A 21801-nucleotide genomic window follows, 5' to 3' on the forward strand; every position below is an offset into this window, starting at 1 on the left:
CCAGAAATGGACATCATAAATGAGCAATACCAAACATAGACCAAATGAAAACAAAAATAAAACCTGCCTTCCATGATATCCCTTCTCAGCTCTGGAATCACCACCCACTCCCCATCTAAGCCCCACTCGTAATTCTCTATTAAAATTGCCTTATTAACATGATTTTGTTCTTCTTTGGCAAAGAACAGAAGGTCTTAGTCAGCTGCTTCCTTGGGTTTCATGAAAAAGATTGCTTTGGAAAGGAAAAACAAACTCTCTCCAGAGCAATCTTTCTCCTAAACAAAAACCTTTCCTGAGGAGAAACACTCCCGTGGTTGACCTTCCTTATGAAGTCTTTCTGTCCCAGGTGGTGGGGATTTACCTTCTCCCAGGTTAAGTTAGAGCATGGCCTGGCAACTTGGCCTTTATAAAGATACCAGGTCCCTTATAAGCACAACCCTCGACGCGGTTGGATTCTACCTGAGCCCAGTGATTCCGGAAAACGGTGAAGGTTAAGGAATGCCCTCACTCTTTGTGACTTCCTATAAAGAACCCCCCTTCCTCATATGACTTAGATAAGACTCACAGATGTCCCCCTTGTTTACCTCCGACAAGGCCAGATCCGCACCCTGCAATCTCCATTGTTGGCCTCGTAAAGGATTTGCTGAACTGCTTTTGCCCAACAATGAATGGGAACAAAACTGCTTTTTCACCCAACTGTGGTGAAGCGTCTCTCCTTCCTTCAGGCCCCTGAACTTTGGCCCACCCTCAGCCTGAGTAGCACACAGCCCCTCCAAGAAAAGCCTGGCCTGAGGGTCAAATAGTCTCTGATCCATTATCTAACCATTTCGCTCACCTGGTCCTTCTAGCCTCATTTATTCATCCCTATAAAAGAAAATCTTTTTTTTTTTGCCTGACTCTTGAGACACTTACAGACGTTATGGTTAGAGCTTTCTCTCCCACTCCTACAGTCCTTTAGAATAAAGTCTCTGCTTGCTAAGTATAGATCTGTTTTTTTTTATTTGATTCCATCAACAGCGGTGTCTAAGTACAGCAGTTCTAAGCATTATCAAAATCTATGTTAAGACAGCTCATTATATCCCATGGGAATTCAGAGCACTAAATCCCAGAATGAACTGAGGCTACTAGGACATACTACAGACAACAGGATTTTTTATGGTACTATCAGAGTAAAAAGCTGCCCATTTTGTTGGCCTGCAAACACAGCCTCAGCTAACCACACCTAAGCCCGTTTCCACGCACAACGGCCTGGGTCTAGTCTGAACAAAGGATTGGAAAAGAGTGAATATGCCCCTCCACAGCTCCTTTCGGGGTAATAATCAACCTTGAACGGTTAGAAGGAAAGTAGGTGCAATGGGGTTTTGTATATTAATACGGCAACCCTCTGAAGCAGGCATAGGAACGATGATGGTTACAAACACTATCATCTCGCTGCGGTCTTGGGTCCGCCTATCGAAGTGCTAATTACTGCATTTGTGTCGGCATCTGTGAACGTGCCTATGAATCACATTTGTGTTTATGATGTTTTTATATCCCACAAATATACATAAAAGTATCTTATAATATTATTCAGATAATTATATTAGATAATTTTCTCAGTCTACTAATTCGAGTGAAGTATTCCATTTCCTCCAGGAAGGAAAGCGAAAGCAAGAGAGAATGAAAACCAAAGCTAAGAATGCTTTTCATATAGTAACTTGGAAGTTGGCTGCATCTGCTGGTTTGGGCTTGATAATGTGATATCGTTTTCCCATGAGACTGCATTTATTACCAGCTCCATTTCTCACCAAGAGCAAGAAATGCTATTGAGCAAAGACAAAATAAGTCTCAGCAAAACTGAAAACAGAAAAGTCCTGGTGTAGTTTATCTTTCCTCATCTATCCTGTGGATATGTTCTACTGCATACGCTGTTTTAATAATCCAAAACAAAGCCTGGGGTGGTAAAGTAAACAGGGAAACAAAGGGAGAAGACCGCTGGGTTCCGTTTTCAGGACCCATGGGAACATCTAAAGCGCTATGACTGAAAGCTTCAGAACACAGTGATAAATTGGTCACTGAGAGCAAAAACTAGGCAAATAGTGACTGAGGATCAGGTATGTCAATAAAGGGCCTTTCGGTGTGTGTTGCTGAGAAAACTGGAGTTTCATGAGATCCTTTCAGCTTCTCCATAATTAAAGTTATCCTTACTGTAAAGGTTTTGTGAACAAAACAATATTTATTTTCCTCACCCTTTTTTCTTAGAGGGGTAGGTAGCTGGAGGCAGAGAGGAGGATTAAAAGCTCTTTGACCCAGCCCAAGATTGAGGAAAAAGATCGGCAAAGTAACCTGGTTTCACTCACTCAGGCAACACAATTTTATAAAAGGGTCCCAAATAGTCCACAGAAGCACAGAGTCCTGGTGACTTTCACCACCCCAGTTCCAGCTGGTCCGCTGTCCATGTTGTACTCACCAATACTGTCCACCTTTGGACTAAGCTGTTTCTGCCTTTTGCACCCAGAGTCCTGGGTGCAACACATACTTGGTGTGTGATCACTATTGTGAGAATTACTGCCTCGCACTTACCACACAATTACTTGCCCTATATATATATCCAACCAAAGGGAGGTCTGACCATTCCCACTGCAAAGACAGGCTATCTGAGGCGTGAAGAGGTTAAGCAGATTGTCCACATCACCCAACTAGGAAGAAAGGGAGCAAGGACACAGATCTGGGACTTTCTGGATCTTAATTCCTCTGCTACCAGCTTCCCAGGACACTGTGGTTCAGGATCTGCACCTCATGGGCATATAGAAGGTCTTCCCTTCCTGGGTCTCTCTGCTCACCCTTGTCTCAGCTTCTATAGCTAACTAATCCAGCATCTGCCACAAGACACACGCATGCGCACGCACACACAGAATAACACAGTGTTGATCGGGTTGCTGCTGGGTCTTAGGTTAGAAGCTGCTTTGTTTCTTTAGGTTGTTGTTCTACCTCCCTTTGCTAACCCACTGTGTATAGTTTAGCTATCAGAGGACAATGTTTCCCTCTCTTTTCTTCAGGTTCTTGCTAGAAATACCTCGAGATTGTTTCTTTGTGTTCTCTATTATAGTGACATGGAAAAAAAAAATAGTATCACAGAAAGATTAATGTGTTTATGGTAAACAAGGAATTAGTAATTGAATTGTACCCCCCCCAGGCTGTACCCCCCCCATTTGTTGAAGTCCTAACCCCTGGTACCTGTGAATGTGATCTTATTTGGAAATAGGTTCCTTGCAGGTGTAATTAGTTCAGATGAAGTCATAAGGAATAGGGCAGGCCCTGGATCCAATATGACTGGTGTCCTTATAAGAAACAAGAGGAGAATGCCATGGGGAGACAGAGACATACGGCAAGAGGGTGACCTTGGCCAAGGCCGAGACTGGAGTAAGGCTGGCACCACCTGAGGGGTGCATGGGGCCATCAGAAGCTGCAAAAGGACCCTTCCCTACAGGCTTCAAGGGGAATGTGGCCCTGCTGACACCCTGATTTCAGACTTCTAGCCTCCAGAACTGTGAAAGAACACATTTTTGTTGTTTTAAGCCACCAAATTTGTGATACTTTGCTACGGCATTTCTAGGAAACTAATACACAGGGTAACTTAGTGAGGCTGGAAGCAGGAACGTTAGTTTGGAGGCTTTTGTATTTAGCAGTTCCTTTATAAGATAGGAGGCACCAAGCTCTGGGCCAAGGTGGTTGTGGGCAGTGAGAATAATCTGCTAAAAGGATTTCCTCCCATTGAGTCATCAAGGAAAAACTCTACTTTAATAGATACTCAAATAGGAATTGGCCAGAGTAAGCACTTATGTTAAGAACGCTCTGGATGCACAGCCTGGGTGGCTCAGTCAGTTAAGCATCTGCCTTCAGCTCAGGTAATTAACCCAGCTGCTCAGCGGGAGTCTGCTTCTCCCTCTTCCTTCTGCCCCTCCCCCCCATCCGTGCATGCTCCCTCTCTCTCTCAAATAAATGAATAAAATCTTAAAAAAAAAATAATGTTCTAGAAATTGGGGCACCTGGGTGGTTCAGTCAGTTAAGCATGTGACTCTTGATTTCAGCTCAGATCATGAGATCAAGCCCCACATTGGGCTCTGCACTTTCATGGAAGCTGCTTAAGATTCTCTCTGCTCCTCTCCTGACACCTCTCCCCCATCCCTCTCTTAAAAAAAAAAAAAAAAAAAGAATGCTCTGGAAGTCAAACTGGAAAGCCATGGCCAACTGCTTTCTATCAGCAAAGATAAATATTGCATTAATTTGGTTTCTGTTTACAATTGAAACATTCTAATGTCCCTCAAAACATGAGATTTTGATAAAATTTTGAAACCTAAAACATAAAGAATCAGAAGAATTAGATAATACAATACAAAATTCTTATAAATGGAGGCAGAAATAAGGCCGTGAGGAGTTGGGTTTCATGAAAGTTCACAGAAGCAGACGGACACAGAGCCGTGTGGCCTGTCAGTCCACGTTCACTGCTGTGCTTCAGCAAGATGGCAGAATGGAGATTCCAGCCCTCATACCTCCACACGAAGCATCCATTTTGACCACCATCCACAGATGTACCTCTGTGAGAACTGGGGAGCCAAGTGGGAAGGTCCCAGAGCCCTGTTCAAGCAAAAAAAAATCACAGAAATAGAACAATCCTAAATTCATAGGGAACCACCACAGACCCTGAATAGTAAAGCAATCTTGAGAAAGGACAAAGCTATAGATAAAACACTTCCTGATTTCAAATTATATTACAAAGTTACAGTAAGAAAAACAGTATGGTACTAGCATAAAAAATGGAAAACACAGACCAATGGACCAGAATAGAGAGCCTAGAACTAAACTTACACATATATAATCAACTAATCTCTGACAAGGGCGCCAAGAATACATAATGGGGAGAAGACAGTCTCAATAGATGGTATAGAAACCTGGCCAGCCACATGCAAAAAAATGACGCTGGACCCTTATCTTAAACATTCACAAAAATCAACTCAAAGTGGATTTAAGACATAAACATAAGACTTGAAACCCTAAAACTCCAGAAGAAAACGTAAGACGAAAAGCTCCTTGACGTCGGTCTTGGCAACAAATTTTTGGATATGATACCAAAAGCACAGGCAGGAAAAGAAAAAAATAAACAAGTGGGACTGCATCAAACTAAGAAGCTTTTGCACAGCAAAGAGAACAGTCAACAAAATGAAAAGGCAACCTACAGAGTGGGAGAAAATATTTGCAACCATATATCTGATAAAGGGCTGCTATCCAAAATATATAAGGAACTCATATGAGTCAAGAGCCAAAAAAAACCCAAATAATCCAATTGAAAAATAGGCAAAATTTTGATAGACATTTTTCTAAAATAAGACATACAAATGGCCAACAGGTGCATTAAAAAGTGCTCAATCATCAAGGGAGATATAAATCAAAACCAAAAGGAGATATACCTCACACATGCTAGGATGACTGTTTAAAATAATAAATAAAGGGGCGCTTGGGTGGCTCAGTTGGATAAGTGACTGCCTTCAGCTCAGGTCATGATCCCAGGGTCCTGGGATTGAGCCCCGCATCGGGCTCCCTGCTCAGCAGGAACCTGCTTCTCCCTCTCCTACTCCCCCTGCTTGTGTTCCCTCTCTCGCTGTCTCTCTCTCTATTAAATAAATAAATAAAATCTTTCTAAAAAATAAATAAATAAATAGAATAAAATAATAAATAAGTATTAATAAAGATATGGAGAAAAGGGAACCCTGGTACAGTGTTGGTGGGAATGTAAATTGGTACAGCTATTATGGAAAACAGTATGAGGGGTCTTTAGAAAGTTAAAAATAAAACTACCATATGACCCAGCAATCTCCTTTTGAATATTTATCCAAAGAAATTGATATTGAAATCAAGATCTCCAAGTGATACCTGCACTCCTATATTTTCTGCAGCATTATTCACAGAAGCCAAGATATGAAAACAACCTAAATGTCCATCAGTGGATGAATGGATAAAGAAAATGTGGTATAAACATATGATGGACTATTATTCAGCCTTAAAAAAGAAATTCTGCCATTTGTGACAATATGACTGGACCTGGAGGACATCATGCTAAGTGAAATAAGCCAGACACAGAAAGACAAATACTGTGGGATCTCGCTCATACACACAATCTAAAATAGTCAAACTGGTAGAAGCAGAGAGGAGAATAGTAGAGATGAGGAGAGGGCAAAAGGAGGAAATGTTGGTCAAGGTGTACAAAGTTTCAGTTATGCAACAGAACAAGTTCTGGAAATCTAATATATAGCATGGTGACTATAGGTAACAATACTGTACTACATACTTGGAAGTTGCTAAGAGGTTAGATCTTAAGTGTCCACACCACAGAAAAGAAGGGAAGGGGAAGGGAGGGGAGGGGAGGGAGGAAGGGAGGAAGGGAGAGAGAGAGAGGAAGGAAGACAGGAACAAACAATGTGAGGTGATGGATGTTCATTAACTTGATTGAAGTGATTACTTCACAATGTACAGACATATCAAATCATCAAGTTATACACCTTAAATATTTACAGGAAAACCAAAAACAGGAAGAGGATTTAAAAAGAAACATACATCAGAGTAGACCACCAAATCTTATCTGGTGGGATGAAATTTCCAGTACTTCCTTTCTGTGATGGGAAGTCCATCCTTACCTTCCTTGGCTCATTGGAGGGGTGGGGGTGAAATAACTGAAGAGTTAAGAGTGAGAAGTATTTTTCTTCCTTTGGGATGGGGGAGGAAGTTGATTTCCACCATATTTTCAGGGAAGGTAGTAATACCTTGTGTTTCTAACATTGCTTTAAAATGTAGCTTTTATTTTTATTCAGATAAGGGTGAGGCCAACAGATCAGGAGATTACTACCATTGAAGAGATAGTTTGTTATGCTCACAGAACCTGATAGGAGGGGACACACCATGTCACAAGGCCACAAGGAAACAAGTAGGGTGGATCAGGAGGCGAAGGAGCAAGGGGAAAATGTGGGCAAGAGCCTTTATTGTGGTTTCCATGGGAAGGAATGCATGAGGCAAGGTAAGCAGGCTTAGGATTGGCTAGTTTGGATCATTTCAGCAGGCTCTGGGGTGTCAAGGCGGTCCTTACTTGTCTGGTACCTGGCCTTGGGTGATGGGGGCAGGCGGAGGGAGGCCTGGTGTGGAAAAGCTCAGTAGAAGAGGTGGATCGGGGTCTGGACTCTGGGTTGGTTGTTTTGCATGTGAAAGGCATATTCACAGATGAGTCATTTGCCATCTCTAGGAATTAACCAACCCTGGAAGGGGCAGTCCCTCAAGGGTCAGCAAGTCCTCAAGACGTCAAAGCATCAAAAATACAGAAAATAATAAGAAACGATTACTACAAATGTCTAATCCCGTCTTCATGGGCCCTGTTTGGTTGGCTGATCTGAAAACAGAAGGCTAGGACCCTGAGGGAAAGGGTGAGAAGTGACAGGTGAAGGAGGAATGGTCCTGAATCTTAGGAAACCAGATCCTTCAGACCGATCCCAAGAATGCTGCAGGGACCAGGGAGAACCAGAGCCTGTGGATGAGGACTAGTGCTCAGGGCAGGGCAGGGAATCTTATGGGGGACCAGAACCCATCCCAGCACCTTTAGGAATGAAGAAGGATGCCAAAACAATCAGGGTTGGTATCCTCCAAACTTTCAAATAACTCAACGCTATTGTAGAGGTGACCCATTTAGCAAGTCAACAATATGGATGCTCTCAAGTCAAAAAGAGAGACTCGGTTCACCATATCACTAGGTACAAGTAAAATTATACCTAGGTGATTAACATGATTTTTTTCACCATTGTAGACATATCAGGATGAGTCAGAAATATCACACATTGAAAAGTAAAGAATAGCCTATTAAATTAATTTTTAAGATTCCCCTCCCCCTCAATTTAAAATGTCCTTGTATTTAAAATATTCTTTACCAGGCACCTGAGTGGTTCAGTTAAGCAGCTGCCTTCCACCAGGGTCCTGGGATCCAGTCCCGCATCGGGATCCCTACTCAGCGGGGAGCTTCCTTTTCCTTCTGCCTGCCACTCCCCCTGCTTGTGCTCGCTCTCTCTCAAATAAATAAAATCTTTTAAAAATAAAATAAAATATTCTTTACCCGTTGGATTGGAAAGTCCTAGAGAATTGTCAGTGTCCTTGATGACATCAATGTTGTTACTCTCAGGATAATCAATCACTACGAAATAGTTAATATACTCCAACAGGCGATTCCACTCCATTCTTTCATTGCTGGTCACTATGAACTCCCATGTGAAACAAGGAACTCAAGAAAAACATTGTGTTGAGCAAACTTTAGCCTGGCTCCTGCCTGTCCTGGGCCATGTCCCTAAAGGTGAGCCCAGCACTCCAGGTGGAGTTTTTGCTCAAGAAAACACAATGCTGCCAAGCTGCAAAATGTCCATAGTCACCACCCGCATTGCCACACCATGTTCAGTAATTCTCTCCTTACTCTCCTTCTGCAGTTTTCCATTTCCCCATGTCCTCCCTAGTCCCCTTTCTTGCTCCCCCTTCCTCAATTCCCCATCGCCTCCTTTCATTCCCTCTCTGTTCTCTCTTTAAAGACCTCAGTCATCTTTGTCTTAGTTGGAGTTGAGCTCAGTGGATATGTAAGTCTCTGATCCCTACTGCAGTCAACTGAAGACAAATTGTCCTGCTGCCATTATCAAGCATCCGTGCTGTCTTCTTTGACATCACTGTAATCAATTAACTGGAATCATTCAGTCTTATCACCAAAAGGTGGTTCCCCTTTTCCCTTATGCCCCTGCTAAAAGCTCCAGATCAGGACTGAACTTTCTGGAAGAAATATCAAGAGAATGAACAGGAGAGCACCATTCCAGCTACTCATGATGTCACTGTGAGGTGATATCATGTCCTGTCACTGTCCCAGAGGACTGAGATAGAACTCCCTGGACTCCTATAGCTCAGAAATAGGTGACTTTATGAAAGCCAACTGCTGACCCAAGACCCAAAAGAACAGGAATCAACTGTACAGGACTAAATGGAACTAAAACAGGTAATTGTGGTAAATGCCCTTTTTCTTTGGTCATGGGGGGAAAAAAAAACTCTTTTCTTTCATCTTGATCTATCTTTTCTTTCTAGAATTTAGCAGGCTAATCTTGTGCAAACTTTAAGAAAACACCCATTGAATGGTGTCTTGCTCCAAACCCCTCTTCAGAACTCAGGGGAAATACTTTATGAGAAACCTTAATATAAGTTATAAGCTAATGGATTGACAAGGGATCTTAAGGATGATGAGTCTGTAGAAAACGCTGTATATTGCTTGGCTTTGCCTGCAAAACCAATCCAAACAATTAAAGTGCCTTCACCGAATGCCTTTCCTTCTCATGGCAATGTGACTATCTGCATAGGTTCAGTAGGAAACTGTAACGATATAATTGGATAAACCAAATTCGAAACCATTCCAGAAATGTCTCGTTTAAATCCCATTAACCGAGGATGACCAGCCCATTTATTAAGGAACAAAGACTATAATTCCTAGGTGTCAATGATGCCTACAAAATCTTCCAGGGAAACTGCCCTAATGCCTGATCCGTGGCTTATGAAGCCCCAGCCTTAAAGGAGGTCAAGATTTGAACTTCCTGGCAGGCCAGGACATGCAAACATGCCGTTATGGACTGCTGGTGTCGTCCTCAAACTCATATGTTGAAATCCTAACCCCCAGTTGTTAGTATTAGGAGGTGGGGATCTTTGAGAGGTTATAGGTCATGAGGGTGGAGCCCTCCTTAATGGGACTGGGATCCGAGAGAGAGCTCTCTAGTCCCTTCCACCAGATGAGGACACTGCAAGAAGACAGCCATATATGAACCAGGAAGCTACCAAGTCCATGGGTATTTATTATGGAAGCCTGAACAGACTACAACACATGGGGAATCTCAGAGAAAGAAGAAAACCTTACAGATACAGGTACACAAGGAGAAACCCAGTAAGTGTTCTTGGTTCCTGGACTGGAAATAGATAAACAAAGAAAGGCAATATAGAATATATCTGGCATAATAAAAGTGATCCAAAAATGCGACTCCTGGGGCTTTGTAAGGGGGTCACAGACACGAGTTCACTCTTTAACCCTAACATCTTATGGCTTCTTTCTGTATCTTTTTTTGTCAATAAAACCATCCAAATAGAACAGAACATCAAGTTAATTACGCTAAATCAGAAAATCTAGAGTAGACGTATTTGGTCCAATTCATGCCATCAGGGTAGAATTCGCTCATACGAAGACCTCAAAAAATAAAACTGACATTCTTATCCTTAGCTTAGCTTTGTCTCATACGGAAAGATGGCAACTATCACAGCTGAGAAAAGATTTACACTTTTAAAAGCCATGCATTCCCAGAGATAAGCCTTGAATTACAGGACCATTCTAAAGCCTTAGAGACAGAGATAAGCTGTGATCCTGTTTCCTATTATCAGAGACAGGACTTTAAATCTAACCAGAACTATCAATTGCTGTATAATAATTTGAACTATAAATACAGCCTTCTGTCTTTATTCTGGATGTCCAGTTACTCTGAAATCTTGCATTAAGCATGCAAAACTTAATCAGGTGATCAAAAATTGGGTGGGATTTTTTTTTTTTTTTTTTTAATGGGGAGAGGAGGGATAGATTTCTTTAGAAAAGAAACAATGAAAAATTGAGTTGGGAGGAGTAAAAACAATTTTTAAAGGTAACTTTCCAGCCATTATGATCAACGACCAAAACATGATTTGCAGAGTCTTTACTGTAGTGGTTAAAGAAAACCAGGGGTGGGAGTAGGGGTAAAACAGTAAACATTTTATTCAGGAACCATCAATAGGGGGAAAGAGGCCTCAGTATAGAACTGGCTCAGCTCCTAAATAGCACACGGACACGTGGGGATTTATACCCAAGGCGCAGGGTGGGGTCAGTGAAGGGAAAAGTAGTAGGAAGAAACATCAGGGACTGGAGGGGATCTGGTTAAACAGAGCCAATGTAACGGGACTCTCGCTGAAGGCAGACCTGGGTGATCAGAGATCATCACCAGGGGATGGTGGAGGGTGAGGGAATTTGATCCGATATCCAGGGGGATCAGATACAGAGGGTGGGGATTCTCACAAGACTGACTTAGCAAGATTCTTGTGACAACTGGGCTCTACAGGACAAGGCTCAGAGGAAAGGAAAGGGGGCTCAGAGTCTAAAGTTTGGTCAAGAAAAGACTGTCGTTTGTCAAGGAGCTATGCTGGTGGTCGCCTCAAGGCTGGATAGTCTACCTGTAAGTTACCCTGATAACAAAATCTCCCCCCATTTGGGAATTTCTGCTGCCTTGAACATGAAAGGTCATAAAGAAGTCTGTAACTCTTGGTGCCTCCCTTTGGTTCTGTAGTGTAGACAGGTATAGACAGGTAGGCCCAGTCAAGGGAAAGTGCCATTTACATAAGAGGGAGCCAAAACCAGGAGAGAAAGAAAGGAAACAGTAACGGGCAGGGAAAGCCAGCAAGGAGAAACTGAGTCAGGGAGTTAAGCAGTCAGGAAGAGGGGATGACAGGAGTCTGTCGGTGCTCACCTGCTCATTCACCTTCTCTGCTATTCAAACAAATACAAGGGATCCTTAAACTCCAAAGACCACCTTCTGCAGGGTAGTTTTCCAAGCAGAATTCCCCTTCTTCTCCTTAATTTAGCAAAACAATTCCAGGGAGAAGGAACGCCCCAGGAAGCCAGACCACAGAGTGCATCCTGACCCTATTTTGACTTTGAGAAGTGAGTAGTGCTGCCTTGAGCCTAGCAAGGTGTAGACTCATGGGGTGGCTTGTGGCCTCCTGCCTCCTCAAAGTGCTGGCCTCCAACCTGCGGTGACTTACCATCAATCCCCTGCAGAAACTGTGGGTGGACCCATCCTGGGCAGCACATGCATGTCACATGCATCCCTAAATCAGAACTAGAGAGAAACTCATTTTCTTCCCAAACCAAGTGGACACCTGAATGCTCAGACACAAAGGAGTGAAGCAGTGTATATTATCTCTTTTCTGTTGCTTGGAAAATAAAAGGCAACAACCGAAGGCCAGGCATTTTGGAAAGGTACTCGGACCTAAAGACTTAAACCATTAGTCATTTCTGAGTCCACCAGATACCATCAATGGAAGCTGGTCTGCCCTGGGCTGCCTGCTTTCTCTCACTGAATCTTGATACTGGTTAAAACTGGCAAACTGATCAAAAAGACTATTCATCGTTACTAGCTAATGTTTATTAAGTGCTGTCAAAAGAAAAACTTACCAGGACTCAGGGAGGAGAGACTTCTGTTCAAAGTCTTACTGTGAGGGATGGAAAGGGGCTATCGAAATAGAGGGAGGGGCATTAGTGACCACAAGGTCTGCAAGCATCTCAAAATCAAACAGAAAAAGGGTTTTCTTTTATATGGTAAGAGGCAGGCAGAGATAAGCAGAATCTTTGGAGGGGAATCTGGGCAAGCAAGGAGAAATGACCAGTGCGGTTTGAATGGAAGAGGGTCTGGCTGTGGCCAGCTGATTCCCAGGAGAAACTAAGAAGAGGGACAGGGTCCACTGCTCCGACTTAGGCATAAGCAGCATTCAGGGCCCTATAGGAAAGAGAGAGTTCTGACCAAAATTTGGCAAAGACAAAGCAGAGGGTAAGAAATGGGTAATTGTGAGCGCCTAGTTGGTGCTTACTAAGAAGTGAGCACTGTGCTTAAAATCCCACGCGAAGAAAGTGCTTTGATTTTCCCTATTTTGCAGAGGCAAAACAGATTCTGAAAGTTCAAGCAATTTTCCCAGAGCCACACAGCTGGTAAAAATCCCTGGAACTCTTGTTACCCAAAGGAAAATAATCAGAAATATGATATGTGGATGGTAATATGGGGAAATTGGACCTTTTCTTTAACCTCACTCCCTAGATAATGTTCAACACGTGTTTGGGGTGAATATAGTGACTATAGGTGGGGAGAGGGTAGAGTCAATAAATCCACCCCACTTAATCTCATTGAGCCTTTTCATAACTGGTGTCATACAATTGATGCTTTTGTCATCCTTTTAAATCTTAAACTAAGTAGGCTTTGGCTGAGCTTTTTTCTCCCCAAGTTGTCTGCTAAGCTGCACCAGGACACCCCAGAACCATCCCAGGCAGACAGAGCCACGGGAATTGACCTCGTCTACACACCTTTCTCAAGAGCTGTCCTGGGAAGTGGGGGAGGGGTAAAGACTCCTCCCTGCCAAGTCCATCCTCTAAAGGAGCGTGCACCCAGACAGAGGAAGCCTCAACTACGCAATTTCTGCCACAGTGACTTCTACACTCTCCACAGGCATTTAAAAATTCACATGTGCCTGTCCTCACGGCCAGTCACCCACATCACTGCCAATACCACAGGGAGCTCCTTAGACGGACACCTCTGGGCGGGAGGCTGGCATCTGCCACGTAGATACCAGCAGTCTCTCATTTGTCTAAAACCCCCTTAATTAATGACATTGACTGAGTGCACCTCTACTCATCTAAGTGGAGTAAGTGCAAACCTCTGCGCCTGGCTGGCTACAAAGAAATTCAATTAGAGGTCTATATAGATAGAAAACCTCAGCTCTGGTCTTTGAAAGTCCCACACCCAGAGGAAGATGACACACTTAAGCCACTGAATCAGAATTATATAGCCTTACCCCCCCTTCAAAAGTAATCCCACATTCAGGGAGAAGTGTTTTCCAATGACCTGTGCACAGCTTCTAGCACTTTCCAAGCTCCTTGCATAAATGCCCATGGAGGCATCCTTGAGTTCCCCAGTCATCTCACCTCTATAAGATGGGGGGAGTTGAATATGAATGAGGTCTCAGAGACTCTGTGTTATAGACAGATACAAATTTACCTGAACTCTGGTAATAGGAATGTTAATTATACCTGCTCACGCTTGACTATAAATTCCTTGAGGTTGAGACCAGATCTACCTTGCTCACCACTGAATCAACAGTGCCTTGTAATGTGCCTGGCACTGGCTAGCAATTAATGTGATTTGTTGAATGAATAAAAGGATGAAGAAATGAAGGCATCCTGCCTCGTTAGGTTTTTGTGAATATCAATTAAAATCACATATAATTTGTAAATGACACTTCTCTGCAAATAACAGCTAAAAATAAATTAGCTGTTGTTGCTACTCTCAGAGGTCTCTACTGTAGGCATGGTTTATTACAAAAATTAAAAGGAACCATATTCATTGTAGAGTTCATTCCCCAGAAAGCACATTTTTCTCAAATGATAAAAATGGAAGAAATTCCTTATTTTGAAAGGCTCACTATTTAAGTCACTTGTATATGATAATAAATAAACACACTTTATATTAAAGGCATAAATACCACGTGCAATGAATTACCATTGAAATTAAAAGTATTTTCAATCTGTAGAATCACTATCGAGAAATAAAAATAATCAAAGTCTTACAAATAAGAGTCTGGCCATGTTTCTACTGCACCGAACAAAGACATACACAAACACACCCACACACAAGTCAAAAAGAGAAAGTCTGTAAGCCATTGTTAGAGGCTGCAAGCCAAGAAGCTAACTTGTTATTCCAGAATGGAGAGAGAAGTTACTAGAAGCAGCAAATGATGGTTAGAATTAGCCATCTCCCAAAACCTTCCCAGAAACAAGCCATCCTATGGTGTGAGGGGGAGAAAATTTACAGATGACTTAGAATGTCCAGAAGTAAGCATCCTAAAATGCAACTAAGGGAAATTAAACTGTCATCACAACCATGACACATTGGAAGCAAGGGACCCTGAAATGGGGGATTTCTCTAACTCTAAGAAACGTTATCATAAAAGGGAGTGTTGGGGCTTAGAATTTTTCAGCATTTATGCTGTACAGTCCCAGGAAGGAAAACACTGTGTCTAATGGTCATTAGGTAGGTCATTCTATAAAAAAGTAGAGAAAAATGGAGCACCTGGGTAGCTCAGTCAGTTAAGCATCTGAGTCTTGATTTCGGTTCAGGTCATGATCTCAGGGTCATGAGATCCAGCCGCACGTCAGGCTCTGTGCTGGGCATGGAGCCTGCTTAAGATTCTCTCTCTTTCTCTCCCTCTGCCCCTACCCCCCCTAAAATAATAATAATAATAATAATAATAATAATAATAATAATAATAATAGAGAAAAAGCCTCAAGCAGGCAACAGAATTCTCCATCTCAACTCGTACTGATTCTGTGCTAAGCAAGCAACTCTGGAGGATTGTCTTCACTGGGTGCCTCAGTGCTGGGAGTGTTCCCTAGATTTTTCCTCTTTCATGTTATCAAGGGACTTTTCCTAGGCCATATGTTTCACGTGTAATAGGCAACGTGATCTCACGCATGCTCTCCTCCCTGGACACACCACGTGGCCATTGCCTGTGGCGGGCAGCCCGGGCCACTCAAGAGCAGCTCCCTCCTCTTCCTCTACCTTCTGGAAGGAGACTGTCTCCTCTGTATAATTCATCATGCCCCAGCTGGTCTAGGAAGTCAGATCTGCAGTTGTTACCTATCAAAGGGGTTGCTTGTTGTGGCCTTGGGAGTGGGGGGTGTTGTGTGGCATCCGTTTTCCTCCATTCCTAGACATCTGCCAGGGTGCTGACAAATACGCCATTCGGCTGCCTTCTTCAGCAGCTCGGCCGTGCTGAGATCACAGCCTGAGAACAGCCTCTATTCAGAGCAAAAGTGGATTTCTCTCTGCTAGACACTATGTGAGAGGTATTTTTCATTCATTACAATAATTTCTGACTTCCAGCATATATTTTTTTAAACCACAGCAGTAGGCATTTTCAACTTGTAGAAGTCTCAAACAGATTGGGTTCTCAAAATTTAGGAGTCAATTGTTTGATATTCCTCATAGCAATTTTTTTTTTTTTTAAAGATTTATTTATTTATTTATTTGACAGAGAGAGAGAGATAGCGAGAGCAGGAACACAAGCAGGGGGAGTGGGAGAGGGAGAAGCAGGCTTCCCGCTGAGCAGGGAGCCGGATGTGGGACTTGATCCCAGGACCCTGGGATCATGACCTGAGCCGAAGGCAGATGCTTAACGACTGAGCCACCCAGGCGCCCCATCCTCATAGCAATTTAACAGAAACCCATAAATGGAAGGCACATGGGGACAGAAACATCTTTTTTTTTTTTTTAAGATTTTATTTATTCACTTAAGAGAGAGAGTGAATGAGAGGGAGAAGGAGAGAGAATCTGAAGCAGACTCCGCACTGAGCACAGAGCCCAATGCGGGGCTTGATCCCACAACCTCGAGATCATGACCTGAGCCCAAAACAAGAGTGGGACGCTTAATGGACTGAGCCACCCAGGCGCCCCTTGCATCTTCTAACTTCAGAGTTGTTTGGCCAGGGAATGGGCTATTGTAAGAGGTGATGGATTTCTTGTCAACAGAACGATATATAAAAGGAATATATCACTAATGTTTATGGATATTTTATACATATATTTAAACTAAAAAATTAAAAGTTCATGTGGCAATTTCAATCATTAAACAAACAAATAAGTAAATGACCACTAGTACTTGAGGGGAAATAGTTCATTTAAAGGTGGGTAGGGGAGCACAGCAATCTTTGCGGGTCTTCCAGTGAGTCTTAGAGAATTGTTCTAGGACTTTCCAGGACAAAAGCCTGGCCCTTTGTCACATGTTCCACTTCCGGGTCAGTACAGATGTGTGCATATCCCTAGTTCAGCGTCATGACTGAGAGGTGCTTCAGCCCATAAGTGGAATGAAAAAGGAGACCAGCGTGGGCTTGTATTTACCAGAGGGATCTGAAAGATGGTTATTAAAAATAAGGATAAGATCCAGCAATTGCACCACTAGGTATTTACCCCAAAGATACAGATGTATTAATGTGAAGGGGCACCTGCACCCCAATGTTCATAGCAGCAATGTCCACAATAGCCAAACTGTGGAAAGAGCCAAGATGTCCATCAACAGATGAATGGATAAAGAAGATGTGGTTCATATATACAATGGAATATTACTCGGTCATCAGAAAGGATGAACACTTACCACTTGCATCGATGTGGATTGAACTGGAAGGTATTATGCTGAGCAAAATAACTCAGAGAAAGACAATTATATGGTTTCACTCATACGTAGAATATAAGAAACAGCACAGAGGATCATAGGGGAAGGGAGGAAAAATTGAATGGGAAGTCAGAGAGGGAGACAAACCATGAGAGACTCTTAACTACAGGAAACAAACTGAGGGTTGCTGGAGGGGGAAAGGGTGGGGAGATGGGGTAACTGGATGATGGGCATTAAGAAGAGCACGTGATGTGATGAGCACTGGGTGTTATACGCAACTGATGAATTATTGAACTCTACATCTGAAACTAATGATGTACTATATGTTGGCTAATTGAATTTAAATTTAAATATATATATATAATTTAAAAAAGAATAAGGATAAGAAGGAGGTGTGCACACGTGAGAACTCTTGTCTGAGAGGTGGCATCAGGGGTACTTGAAACAAGACAAGACAGAAGAGAGGGCACAAACCCATGAGGAAAGAAAATTTTCAGTCCTTTTTGTCTTGATTCCTAAAGAATTAGCATTTTTCCCTCTCTCCTCTTTTAAGGAAACCTTATTAAAACAAAAGCCAAACCTTCAAAGTTAGTACTCAAAAAAAAAACTTAAAACTCACCATGAAGACGGGTAACTGACCTATGGGGTTGACCCCAATCCCTCTATGGCCTTGACCCCCAGCAGGAGCATGCTGCTCCCCTGGCAGGCTGCTCCCTGACTAAGCAGAGGCCGGCTGGGCCAAAGAGAATTCAGGAGGCATGGAACCCGCTCAGTTTACCAAGTACAGGTTTCTTGTTCTACCACGTTTAGTCTGCCCCAGATCCCAGATCCTTTCCTTACTACTGAGTGAATTATCACCAAGATAGACCCAAAGGGGCACAACTTGGAGCACTCTTGCCTACTCCCGTCCCCTGCCAAGTGGGTATCAGCCCATGATCCTCGTATTAGTCGGCTTGGGCTGCCGTAACAAAGTACCACAGACTGTGGGGTTTTAAGCAACAGAAATATTTTTTTTTCCACTAAATGGCCATGCCCTATGCACACATCAGAGGACCTTACCCTGTATGGGCCAACAGCACTGCCATAGCCCTCCTAATACACAGATTGCATATATAAGTCAGCAGGAAAATGAGGTCCTCTTTCCCCCCAAAATTACTGACTAACCAAATAAGTCACATAAACACAAAACCCCTTCCAATTGAAAACAAATAAGAACTAAAAACATAATTCAATGATGGAAACCAAAAGCTGCGATGTGAATAGAATATTATCTTTAACACCCAGCTTGTTGTTGATGACCTTGGCTAGCCCAGTTATTGGGCTGGAAATTGTTGAGAAGAAGATATTGACATGTTGCAGACAAAACAGACTTATCACAGGGTCATGGCCATGGAAAGCTCAGAAATCATCCAGCCCATGTCCTTCATTCATACCCCATCCTAATCAGTTGGTGTTTAATTCCACCTGTTGTTATTGTTATTGTGAGGTTATTGTTTATTTCGAAGCTTATCTCCTCCCTGGGAAAAAAATGTTCTCGTTCCTGCTCCAGTTACCCTTTCTCAGTCTGCCTCTGTTTCCCCTGTTCCAAATCCCTGACTTGAGAAAGTTGAAATAATGATTATACTCTGTTTTATTCTTTAATGCTCAGATCAGGAAAGACAGACACTCTATCGTGTTTGACATCTGACCTGCGGGTATCAAGTTACCTATTCTATGCAGCTTGATACAAAGCTAGATTGTGAATATGTCACATCAATCAGATGGAATTTGGAAAGAAATATTCACAAAGATCCTATCACTTTGGTGATTCAGTTACAAGGGAGGAAAAGAATATCTGCATTCTGTCTTATGAGAATTACATCATTGTAAACTAGGACCCAATGGTGTAAAATATGCATTGAAATCATATCCTCCAAAAATCATTTTATTGAAAAATTTCCTTTAAATATGATCACCCAACCATAGTGAGAAGAGGTTCTAGACAAAGTATAACCTGGAGGGCCAAATCTTGTCAGTGGTCTGCTTTTGTACGGCCTATAAGCTCAGAATGGTTTTTACTTTTTTAACCAGGTAAGATAAACAAAGAAGAATATGAGACGTAGACCATATATAGACAGCAAAGCCTAAAATATCTGGCCCTTTAGGGAAAAATTTTGCCAGCCCCTGAACTACAGTATTTATATATATATATATATATACAGACGTAACCAAAAGTCCCTTTGCTATAGGTAAGAGTTGATGCCATTCACATTTCCAAGTGAATAACTGAAGCAACTCACCTAAACACATTAGTTGAAGGGAGTAATAGGAGAGAGGTGTATATAATGAGTTATTGGCTATTGACCCTATTTGTTCTTATCATATTGACAGTTGGTAAATTGCACATAAAAAAGAGGCTTTTCTGCTATGATAGAGGAAAGGGAGAATCCCCTCCATCCCATCCCACTAACAGCCAGCACATATTCCTCACCCATCCTGGTAGTGGTGACTCTGTGGTCACTACTACACTTTAGAGAAAACAGCCCCTGTCACTGTCTGATAATAAGCATCTCAGACAGAAGGAACAATTCTAGCATTCCTGGGAAAGTCCCAACCTCCAGACACTCTCCACGTGCCATGAAAAGTAGATCTGTAGCCATTCATCTACTTAATTGCTCCGATCAGAAAAGTTAATAAATCTTCTCTTACCCCCCCCCCCCAAAGGCAAAATCATTATATCCTGGAATAGCTAGCTCCAAGGGTGTTGGGGACACTTTATCTTTCTGGACATAAAATCAAGTCACACGGGGCTACCTGGTTCCTGGAGGGATTTTATTTATGCACCAGAAGGATTAAGAATAGCTGCCTCTTTCCCCTTTATAAGCAGAGATAAATCATTTTTTAATCCCCCTCACCTATGGCGTGTCCACTACTTAGATAGGAAAAATCCCCATTGGCTCTTATATGTCACCCAGAGGTAAGCAATGGTACAAGGGGTTGACACACTGATATTTACTGAGCAATAATAAGAAATCTCTCTGAGCTTCCAGGTTGGTAAACACGTGGAGGTTCAGGGAGAGGGGCACCCAGAGAGGCCATGGAAACTCTGCGCCCTTTCCCCACGCCTCGCTCTCGGCACCTCTTCCATCCAGCTGTTCCTGAGTTATGTCCTTTCATAATAAACCGCTAATGAAGAGTCACTTGTTCCTGAAAGTCGTGGGAAGGCATGGTGAGGAAGGGAGTCAACCGCACACACCACTGTGGCAGAGAAAATCGACAAATTCAATTTTTTAGACATGGTAAAGCTTTGACACTCAATGGCAAGTGCAAGATAATAAGCACTAGGCGAAGCAGTTCTCAACCGAAATAAGCCTTGCCTTGCACCATGGATTTAGTCAGTCAGATTCCCGGGGGCTGAACTCTGCCTTGGCACGGAGTATAGACCTCCTTTGCCAACGGCGGTGAGTATGCCAAAGGCTCTGGGCGGAACACAGAAGGGCTCTCCCCTGCGAAGCCCATCCGGAGTTGCAACATTCTCCAGGCGTTTGCCGCTGGGTTGAGAAGAGAGCACAGGCCTAGGCCTGCTTTCGTCTGCATGTAACGCAGGACACTGGTTTCCCGCACTGCGGAGCGGCTCTGTTTCTCATTCTGCTGGATTCTGTGCTGGTCCCCACGCGTCAGAGGAAGCAACCCCTCCCCCAGTTTGGAAGGAGTGGCCTCCTCTAGGAGAGAGTCCTTGCCAGTCAACCCTACCTCTGCTCCTGGTTGTCCCTCGAAGCTCTGTGCCTGTCCACGCAGCCTATTTTATTTTTAATGGCTCCCAATCTTGGAGGGTATCCCAAGACCTGTCAGTGTCCCAAAGGGTCCATCTCAGTCAGCACCCAGATTCAGACTGGCCGGAAGCCAGCCCCTCAAGCAGCGGCTTTTAAAGTGTGCAAAAAATACGGGCCTGTGGCGTCGCAAGGGTCGGTCCTGCAGGCACCCAGAGCCAGCCCCCCCAGGGAGCAGCCCCCGCGCTCCAGCGGCGAAGGGGGAGGAGGGGACCCTGCCCCGCCAACACCGAGGCCCCCCGCGCAAACCGGATGCCACGGTAACCTGGGACCCGGATGTAACGCCCGCCACCCAGACACAAATGAGCGCGGGCCGAAAACCAGAGCCTCAGGAGTAAAAACCTAGCCCAGAGGCAAACCGGGCAAGCAGCAAGGGGAGCCCCCCGGAGACACAGCCCTGGAGCGGGGACAGCGCGGGGACACCCGTGTGTCAGCCCAGACGCCGCTCGTCAACAGAGGCCGCCTAAGCGCTGTAGGGTGAGTCCTCACGTGGGCTGGGGGCTTGAGGCTCCCGCGGGCGTCTGGAGGTGGGAGCTGGGGTGTGCAAGCCGGAGGCGTGGGGCCTCGGCCCTCAGGTGCAGGTCTTAAAAGCTGGGGCGCCAGACGTGAGCTCAGAGCGTTGCCCCTCAGGGCCTCCACTCGCTCGCAGGGGCAGCAGCCCGCCGAGGGCCTCAGCCCGCCACCTGGCAGCCGCTCCTACCTGCTTCCGGGCGCGCTCTGCCGGGTGCGGTGCTCCAGACGACCTGGTCGCACAGCGCGGAGGCGTCCGTGTCCCCCTGCGTCGCCATGTTGCGCGGGCAGCTGCGCCAAGTGTGCGGGAGTCCGGCTCCAAAGCCCCCACCAGCCGGGGCGCGGGGACGGGCGGCGAGGACCCCTCGACTCACAGCCCCCCGCGGGATCCTGTCATCCTCATGCTTGGGGGGGGGTGCCGATTTTCTGCCCTCCTGTTACACTG

This window comes from Halichoerus grypus, chromosome 4 (genome assembly GCF_964656455.1).
Source record: "Halichoerus grypus chromosome 4, mHalGry1.hap1.1, whole genome shotgun sequence".
In the NCBI taxonomy this organism is placed as follows: domain Eukaryota; kingdom Metazoa; phylum Chordata; class Mammalia; order Carnivora; family Phocidae; genus Halichoerus; species Halichoerus grypus.